Source organism: Elephantulus edwardii, unplaced genomic scaffold (genome assembly GCF_000299155.1).
Source record: "Elephantulus edwardii isolate Elephantulus edwardi_28Jun2011 unplaced genomic scaffold, EleEdw1.0 scaffold00023, whole genome shotgun sequence".
Classification (NCBI taxonomy): domain Eukaryota; kingdom Metazoa; phylum Chordata; class Mammalia; order Macroscelidea; family Macroscelididae; genus Elephantulus; species Elephantulus edwardii.
In genome coordinates, this window is record NW_006399773.1 from 16,750,498 (window position 1) to 16,760,645 (window position 10,148).

Sequence of the window (10,148 nt, forward strand, 5' to 3'; positions counted from 1 at the left end):
TTCAACATTAAACATAATATTGTTTCATTGTATGTATTATTCACAGTGTGAAACAGAAATAATTTATAAAATATTAACATTGAATTTCTTTTATTGAAAATATCAATTCAAATCTTCTGTGTGTAAACAAAATCACTATGCATCTCATAAGAACTGTTTGTTGTTGTTTTTGTGTACCATTGAGTCAGAACTGACCCATAGCTGATTCTGTGGCAGGTTTTCAGAGGCAGTCAAACAGCAGGAGATTGATTGCCTTTCCTTCTCTTGCAGAGGAGCTGGTGAATTCAAACCACTTGCCTTGAGGATTGAAGCACAGTTTCTTGCCACTAGGCAACCTGTGCTCCTTTAAGAACTAAGTGGTAGAGGTAACATAGATTTAAATATGCTTTGTAATAGTTTTAATTTATTCCATATAAACTCATATTAATTTCCTGAACACTGAGTTTTGATAAATGGTCCATGTATAGAAATTATTTATATTAATTTTTCTTAAAAATTCCCACTTACTTATATGAATGTCCATCTTTACTATAAAGACTAATGTAATACTCCTGTAAAATATTTCCATACATTGTATGGACTTCCCACATATTTATATGGTTGCAAACACACCATAAGAATGAAAATATAGAGAAATAATGTCAAAAAAGAATGAGTATTATTATTTTTTTTAGTTCTTTTTTTATTCTTAATTTTAATGAAAATTTACAGAGATTTTATTTTTTATTGTATTTTTACTGTAAGTTTACAGTAAGGTTGAGTTTTTATTCATTAGTCAGTATTATTTTTCAGAACTAAAAGAGATAAAAATAGAGCTTTTAGGTGAAAGACATCTTCAACATCAAATCAGAGAGGTAAATAGAGTTGTTATTGTTAGGTGCCATTTAGTCAAGAACAACTCACAGTGACGTTATGAACAACAAATAAAATGTTTTTATTATCTTACACCATTCTCAAGATCTTTGTCAAGCTCAAACCTATTGTAGAAGTTACTGGGTCAATGCATCACCTTCTGGGTCTTCCTCCTTTCATTGACCTCCTGCCCAGCAACATATCTTTTTCAAAGGGCTGACACTTTCTGAGATTATGTCTAAAGTGTGAGATGCAGTTTCTTTGCTTCCAAGAGCACCCTGGTTGTACTTCCTCTCAGACAGAATTGTTTGTTCTTTGGGAAGTGATGATATATTAAAAGCTCTTAACCCAACATGACAAATCAAAGGAATCAGCCAATTGTTCTTCAGTCTTTCTCATTTTCCAACTTGAAATGTTTAGGAAAACTGGAAACACATCGCTTCATGCAGTCACACTTTTGTCTTATTCTTTGTACTTTTTTCTCCTCACTCATATATATATTTATTGGTTTGCATACAATTATATATATATAATGTATAAAATATTTATTTATAAATACATATATTTATATATTCTGTTTCATACATGTACATTGTGGGTTATTTTTGTTCTTTTCTAGCTATTTTTCTTTTTATTGGTTTACTTCCAAAGTTCATATACATTGTGTTTCACACTGTTCTTCATTCATATTTTGTTTCATACAATTGTTCTCATGTCTTATGATTAAAAAAAATTAATCACTATTGGACCTTGCCCATTCATTACCCTGTCTTTCACCCATATCCCTCTCATGCCCTTGCCCTCTCCCTCCACTCACCAAACTGTGCAACCTGTGGTTTTGCCACTTCTTTACACTTTTGAGAGGTGATTCACAAAAGATCTGCCCATTGGAACAAGACTTTTGACGTCTTGATTGATCCTATCAGGGTGTTGATCATGAGCCCAATTAAAATATGAAGTCATTGATAACTTTAATCTTTTCTCCCTCTATCACGATATTGCTTATTGGTATACACTTGGTGGTTTTTTTATGTTGATATATAAATCACAATAAAGTGTGTAATCTGGGATTCTTTTCAGTGAGTGCTTCAAGTCTTCTTGGCTTTTTTGCAAGCAGGGTTGTATTATCGGCATAATGTAGTTTGTTGCGGAGTCTCCCTCCAATACTAATGCCACATTTCTCTTCGTATGCTGTTTTTGTTGTTGTGTGGCTTTGAATTGGAACCAAACAATACCTGACTCTTTGGCAGGTTTCCAAAGGCAGTGAATCGTACAAGAGGAGATTGTACATCCTTTTCTTGTGGAGCAGCTGGAAGATTAGAACCAAATGCCTTCGGAATTGCAGTGTACCATCATACCAATTCCACCAGAGTTTTCTAGATTTTTTAATTATTTTCTCAGCACATAAATTGAACAGTGCAAGGTAATTGACTGTACAATGATAGAAGAAGAATCTCTATAAAGTAGAAGTTAGCAGTGTTCCAAAGGTACAAATTTCTATACTATCACATCTTCTTTAACATTAATTTTACCTCCTTTCAGTCTTCCTACACTTGTCTACATCATTGGGTTATATGATTATTCACTGGAAGACCTCATAGAAATTTAATAACCATCAGTGAAATGGCTCATGAGATTGTGGGTAATATAAACCAAGATTGTATGTTTTTACCATTGAGTGTCAGAAATCAACTGTTGGTTGATGATTGTCTGGTGATGGCCATTGGCAAAGCTGAATCAGGTCAAATGCAGTATTACAAGAGGATAAGCAGTGGACTTCCATGAATATCCCTTTACATAGAGTCTCAAGGATAAACCATACTCTAGAAAAACTAGGAGTGGTGATTTAAGTAGTATCTTCTAGCAGGGTGGGACTATATCCCACCCTAATGTTGTCTCCTCTACACAAGGGATAACTTATCCTTGAATGAGGTCATAAGGTAACCCAAAAATCTAGAATCACGAAATGGAAAGCTTTGGACAGAAGTGGTATATTAATTTATTGTATCTAAAAATATAGAGAAAGGTTATAACCTTTATCCACACTTGATGTTTTAAAAGCATGCAGGATGATTCTCAGTCTGTTTCAGCTTCTTGTTTTATATGCTGATTTCATATGAAAACAATGAGGCACTCTGGAATTCCAATGATTTATTATGATCCTCACAATTGAGTATTTTTTCATAGGCAATAATGCATGAGTAAGCATATTTCTGGTATTCTTTTTTTAAATTTTTTTTATTTAGGTTGTTTATTTTTCATCTACAGAGATTTTGGGATACTTTTCGTTTGGCCAAGAACACACTGACACAAGGAATGTTGTTCCTTGGTCCATGACTTCTGAATCTAGGTTGAATTTTTGGTAAGTCTTTATTGGTGCTGTTTAAGATGTTTTTAATAATTTCAGAAATATTTTACTTGCATGTGATAATAATTATTCTGTTTGATAATTTATTTACTTTTTTGAGTCATCTGTTTTTGAGAATGGAAACAAATATATGTTTTATCTTTGTGTTTATCCATATAGCTATCTTCCAAATTTCTTGTTATAATCTTGGGAGCATACCCAAGTTTGAATGTGATTATTGAAACACCTCAATTGGTATTCTATCAAATCTTGTGCTTTATGTTTTTGCCAATCCCTGTAGTACAGCTTTTTTTCAGTACCATTAACTCTTGATCATATTCTGAGAACTTACATATTGCTGCTCATGACTTTCTTTTTAACAATCTCCAGTTTTCCAATATTCAAACTACTTATACTCCACGTTCCAATCATTAAATGATGCTTGTTATTGTTTTTATTCATTTCAATTGATTTCCGGTCTGAATTTTATTTGGGCTTTTTCCATGTTCTTGCAATGGTCAATAACACTGCCAGGAACACTGGTATACAAGTGTCTGTTTATGCCTCAGTTCTCATCTTCTTGAAGTATATTCCAAGCAGTGGAGTCATATGGAATCTCTATGTTCAGCTTTTTGGGGAAATACTAAACTTCCTTCCATCCTTCCAGAGTGGTTGCACCATTTTACAACACCACAAACAATGTATAAGAGTCCAAATATTTTCTTGAGAGAATTTTAAAACTAAAATGTATTTGCATTGTTTTTTTCTGCTTATAATTTCAGTTATGAGTAGGTAATACTTAGTCAGAGATTCCAAACTTAACAAGCTTTCAAGAAAATGTAAATATAAGAAAATATTATACCCAAGAACTTGGTCATAAAGAAGGAAGTATGTTAAAACAGTAAAACAACTGAATCAACAAGGACAGGACAGTTACTAGGCCTTATAAAATCTAGTATTTTAAACATTGGGATCATTCTTAGGAGATAGGTTTCAGTAGAGCATAAGATGACCTAGTAAATATTAAGAATACTCTGGTGAGCTATGTCTGAAAAACTAACTATTGGAAACCCTAGGGATATCGATAAACTATTATCTCTTATAGTGATATCTCATATTCTGATATGTCACTCTCAGGTAGGAAAGCACTCAAAATACAAGATGTATTAACCAGTGGCTGCTAAAGTAGGATCAAATATGTTGTTGTTGTTGTGTGCCATCAAGTTGTGTGCCACCTAGCAACCCATGTGCAACAGCTCTGAAGCCTTCCCTGGCCTACCTGAGCCAGTCTCACAGACTCCAACACACTTATCCCCAGTGTCCCTGCCATTGTATCATTCCAGCTCATCCTGGGGCTTCTTCTCCTGCACTCTCTCCACCCTTCTGAGCATAATATCGTTCTCCAAGGAAAGAACCCTCCTGGACTCATGCCGAGGGTATGTGATATGGAGCTTCAAAATCCTAGCCTCCAAGGAGAGACTTGGTTTCACCCTCGGTAAGACATACCTATCTATTTTCTTGGTGGTCCGTGGTACATTCAAGACTCTTGTTTCAGTCACTGTGTCAATCCATGTTGTTGAGAGTCCTCCTCATCAATAATGAGTCTTTTTCCTCATTATATCTTTTTCAAGTAAGGGGTGAGATACTGCAGTACTATTTTTAAAGGCTCATTATATTCCTGCATTTCTACTTGTGACCACCTTAGAGAGGACTTAAAATGTTTTTGAGTTGGTTCATACAAGTCATTTAAGTAGACAAAATCTCTTTGTGAATCTCTTTTTGTTAGGGAGAATTGCCCTGCAATTGTCAGAATACTACATGTTTTTTTAATTAATCTTTTCCCTTGACTTCCCTTTATTGTTTTTGATGAGATAAAAATTCAGCACTTTATCCTCAAATTCCCCAATAATTTTACAGCACAAAGTTTTAAAATTTATAGAAAGGTAACTCCAAATGCTCCAAATCTCTTAGACTGTAGAAACTGTATTATTACAATGAGTCATAAATACTGCAATCTTTTATTTTTTTAATCTTTCTTTAGATGAAAAACATCCAAATGTAGATGACTTCTTAAAACAGGGTTTTGTTTTTTTAAAATAAGAAAGTATGGCCTTTTTATATGTTTTCCATTTTGAATGCATTAATATATTTAAGACAAAAATATTGAAACTTTAACCGTGTTGAAATTCTCTGGCATGTTCACCAGATCCTATGTGGCTGTTGGCCATGGTATTCTTGAACTTCACAGAACATTTTATTGGACACAGTGATGTTTGTTTGACAGGTAAGCCTCAGGATGACTAAAAAGTACAAGTCATTTTGTGTTTACAATGTACTTTATAAAGACTTATAATTTCAATAACAGATATCTTTGCAGAATAATTTAAAGGCGAGCTCTGCACATCAGTAGGTTTACTTTTATGCAGAATGCTTCCAAATGTTGACTCTCAGAAGCGCTTCAACTCTGTGTATCCAGCTTGCTCACTTCACACACTGTTCCACACTGACCTGCTTAGGGAACATGGCAAAAGCACAAACCAAGAAGAAGATATTCCTATAAAATGTCCTGGGAGACTGACGTACACACATATGCAAAAATAAATAAATAAATACATTTTAAAAAAAAAGAAGAGAGAGAGCGAGCGCACAAACAAGCAGGCAGTTCTCATTCAAGCAAATAGCCCGAGGACTAAAAAATAGTACAGTACTTACACAAGTAATTAACCTGAAAGCAGCTATTCATCAGCTGACCAGAAAACTGTGGATTCACCATTTCTTGAAGCAGCTGACCTAAAGGATTTAATTCTCAGTCAGTTTTCTGTAGGAGAATATTGTATTCGCTTAGCGGATGAATATGATCCTATGTTTTCTAATAGTAATGAAAAATTAGTAACATTGAAAAGAAAAACGCAAAGCAGGAGTTGTAGAGATAGAAAGAAGTATAATAAAGAGAAAAAAGGCATAAAATCATGCAGAGTTTTGGCTTCTGGGAAGGTAAAATCTTGGAACTTGGGAAGAACAAGGGTGGAGCATTGTCAGTAGAAAACATAAGCAAACAAGGAGGCAAGATCATTGATGGTGACGCTACAGCGAAAGATGCAGTCAAGAAATCTGATTGAAATCCATTAACTGAAATATCCAGGTGTCCTTACTGAAGTGGTCCTACTAAGAAACAAGGTTGATGAAGGAGACGTAGATGAAGACTTAGAAGTTGAAATGAATGACAGCAAAATGTATGACAAAGTTGGGAAATACTTAGTATATCTAATTCCTGGTGCCCCAAATAATAAAGCAGTACAAGTACTATTATAATTTGAGAGGCTAAAATTAGCAATTCAAGTTGTCCTCTGTCTTAAAGGGAAGTATTTTAGTGGACTGGTGTTGAAAACATATTTCTAAAATTTGCATCAATTCAGCATTTTCAATTTGTCAGAAAAACAAGTTACTGAACTTATATGGTAGATCATTTTGATCCAAAATCCCAATTTATTCCACAGTATAGTTTAATTTCAGAAATAAACCTGTGTTCAAAACAGTAATAAATAATGTACTAGAAGTAGTAGTTGTTGTCATTGTCAGATGCTGTTGAGTTGAGTATGACTTATTTTTTTTAGTATGACTTATAAGAGACCATATAAACAAAAAATCTGAACCCTATTCTATCCTGTGCCATCCTCATAATTCTGACTCATAAGAGCCCACTGCTGCAGTTACCGTGTCAGTCCACCTAGTTGAGTGTCTTTTTCCTTCACAGACTCTCCATCCATCCTGACGTCATGTGCTTCTCCAAGGAATAGCCCCCCTTAGCAACTAGCCCAAAGTATGTGAGGTGAATCCTCAACATTTTTAAACCTCCAAAGAGCACTCTGGTTGCACCCTCTCCAAACATACTTGTTTTTTTCTTTTGGCCATCAATGTTCAGTGTTCTTCCCCAACACCACAGTTCAAAGGTGTCAATTCTTTTTCTGTCACTGTTATGCATTGTCAAGCTCAGATGCATAACAAGTGATCATAGGACTATGGCCTAAATCAGACATACTTTAGTCCTCAAAGTGACATCATAACTCCTCAATAACTTGAGGAGAGGTCGCTAACTGAAAATTTCCCCAGTGCAATGTGTCTCCTTATTTCTTTACTGCTGGTACCCAGGGTACTGATCATGCATCCAACAAGATGAAGCTGCGAACAGTTTCAGTCTCCTCTCTGTCCATCTTGATGCTGCCTATTGGTCCATTGGTAAGAATTTTTGTTTTCTTCACATTGAGATGTAATCCATAATGAAGCCTGCTTTCCTTGATATTCTACAACAAGTGCTTCAAGTCCTCCTCACTTTTAGTAAACAAGGTTGTGTCATCTCTATAGCATAGGTTATTGATGAGTGCCCCTCCATATCCTGAAGCCACACTGCTCTTCATAGAGTCCAGTCTCTTGGATAATTTGCTAAGCATATAGATTGAATAGGTATGGAAAGAGCATACAACCCTGACAAATTCATTTTTCCACTTTAAAGCATGCAGTGTGCACCTACTCTGTTCACACAGCAGCCTCTTTGTCCTGGTATAGGTTCCATATGAGCACAATCATTCTTCTCAATGTAAGCCACAATTTGTTAGGATCTGCATAGTCAAATATCTTTCCTTAGTAAAGCACAAAAAGACATTCTTCTGGCATTCCTTACTTTCAGCAAGATCCATCTGACATAAGCTATGATATCCCTGCTGCCATGGCCTCTTCTAAATCCTGCCTAAACTTCTGGCAGTTCACTATGTACGGTTCAGGCCATTTTTGAATGTTCTTCAGCAGATTTTTCTTGCATGTGATACTAATGATACTGTTCTATAGTTTCCACATTCAATTGGATCACCTCTCTTGGGAATAGAGACAAATATGGATCTCTTTCAATTTGTTGTCAAGACAGCTGTCCTCCAAATTTCCTGGCATAGACTGGTGAGTGCATCCAAGGCTGCATATGTTAATTGAAACAAGCCAACTGATACCCCATCGATTCCTGGGGCCTTATTTTTTGTCAATGCCTTTCATGCATCTTCCACTTCTTCCTTCATTGCAATTGGCTCCTGTTTATATTGTACTTTCTAAAATTTTTCAATGTCAATCAATTCTTTCAATAGTGATTCTGTGTATTCCCTCCTTCTTTTTCTGTTGTTTGGGTCATTCAATATATTCCCCCATAGAATCTTTCAATATTGTACCATGAAACTTAAATTTGTTTTTCAGTTCTCTCCGATTGAGAAATGCAGAAGAGCTAGTTCTTCTCTTTTTATTCTTCAATTCCAACTCTGTGAAATATTATGTTCAGCTCTTTCCCTTCTACATGTTTCACTTTTGTTTTGGCTTCTTAATGCTCCAGTGCAGTTTTTAGAGTCCCTTCTGGCATTCATTTCGTTGTGTGTTGTTTTTTGTTTTGTTTTGTTTTTTCCTTTCTCCTCTGATTTTGTAATCACCTTTTGCTTTTTCATGGATGATATTTAAAAAAAATACGGTGACAGGTTTGGAAGCAGGAATGGAATCCACTTCCTAAATAATATGCCTTCGGGAACTATGAACTTTGATAAATGTTGATAATTTATAGAGGCACTTCAGGCCTTTTGTTCATAGGGTCACTATGAGTCATACTCTACTTGAAGTCAATCAACAACAACATCATTGATATCATCCCACAACTCATATGGTCTTTGATCCTTGGTGCTAAATGCCTCAAAGTTTATTCTTAAAATGATCTTGAACTTTAGCTAGAACTATTCAAGATCAAGTTGGGTTGTTGTTCATATTTACCCAATTTACAACAGAACAAATACAATGCAATACTGCCTGGCCCTGTGCTTTTGTAATTTCATTTAACACTTTAGTTAATTCTATAGATGCTGATCACTCTTTCTCATAATTTACTTAAGGATCCAGAAACATGAAGAGATGTGTATTGATCTTCTATCTAAACCACAATTTCCTTAATAGTTGTACAAACACCACCATCTGGAAATGTATATATCAGAAATATCTTTTTAAAACATTTCCTACTAGAGTTTTGAATGTGGTCTATTAAAAATTTGAATCCTTTTTTTAAAAAAAATAAATTTATTCTTTAGCTAAAGCAGCAGAAGAGATGATTTATTTTGAACATTGTTTTAAACAATAACTAAGCACAGAATTAGTCCAGAATATTATATGTTTGGGGAAATAGATCAAAAGGAGCCAGTTTCCAAGGAGGAAGGTGGACATCTCAGCTATGTTCAAGGCAGTCAAATAGTGATGGAGTTTCTAGATAACTTGAGTAAGAAGTTCTAAACAGGAGTGTGTAAATATGCGCCAAGTTCGGTAGCCTGTGACAATGTCTATTTCTGTTGTTGTGATGTTTGTGTGTGCACAAACTAATGTTTACTTGGACTTCTGCCTCATCTTTCTTATTTTTATATTTCAGCTTTCTCATTAGAATTTTCCTCATGGTCCAGAGGTCTCAATAAAGATGGTACTAACATGGATAATAAGATCTTTAATACATTTTAAAATTATTATTCTATTTTCTTTTTAACGAATGGTCTGATAGATCAGTGGAAAATTGTTATATAGTCTTCACTGCCACATGTATAGAAATTATTTTCTTCTGATGAGTTGTTTTGTTATTTCTAACACAGGTTATACACATGGATTTCACCTGATGGGATTCACAGGAATCAGATAGATTACATCTGTGGAAGAAATGGTTAGAGAAATTAAAACAATATAAGCAGTGAAACCTAGGACAGGTGCTCATGTGGAACAGACCATCAACTTTTCATATACAAGCTCAAATTAAATATAAAGAAAGTTACTTCATAACCACAGGAAAGAAAACTTGATCTTGAATCTATTCCCCATGAATTTAAAAAACAACACAGGAACAGGTTTGAGGCCTTGAACACTAATGAACGAAGACCAGATGAGCTGTGGATAG

General features: G+C 34.8%; 1 pseudogene; it reads left to right on the top strand.

Moving 5' to 3' along the window:
- Positions 1 to 3,185: 3,185 nt before the first annotated feature.
- On the top strand, positions 3,186 to 6,661 carry LOC102875060 (annotated as a pseudogene).
- The last annotated feature ends 3,487 nt before the right edge of the window (positions 6,662 to 10,148 follow it).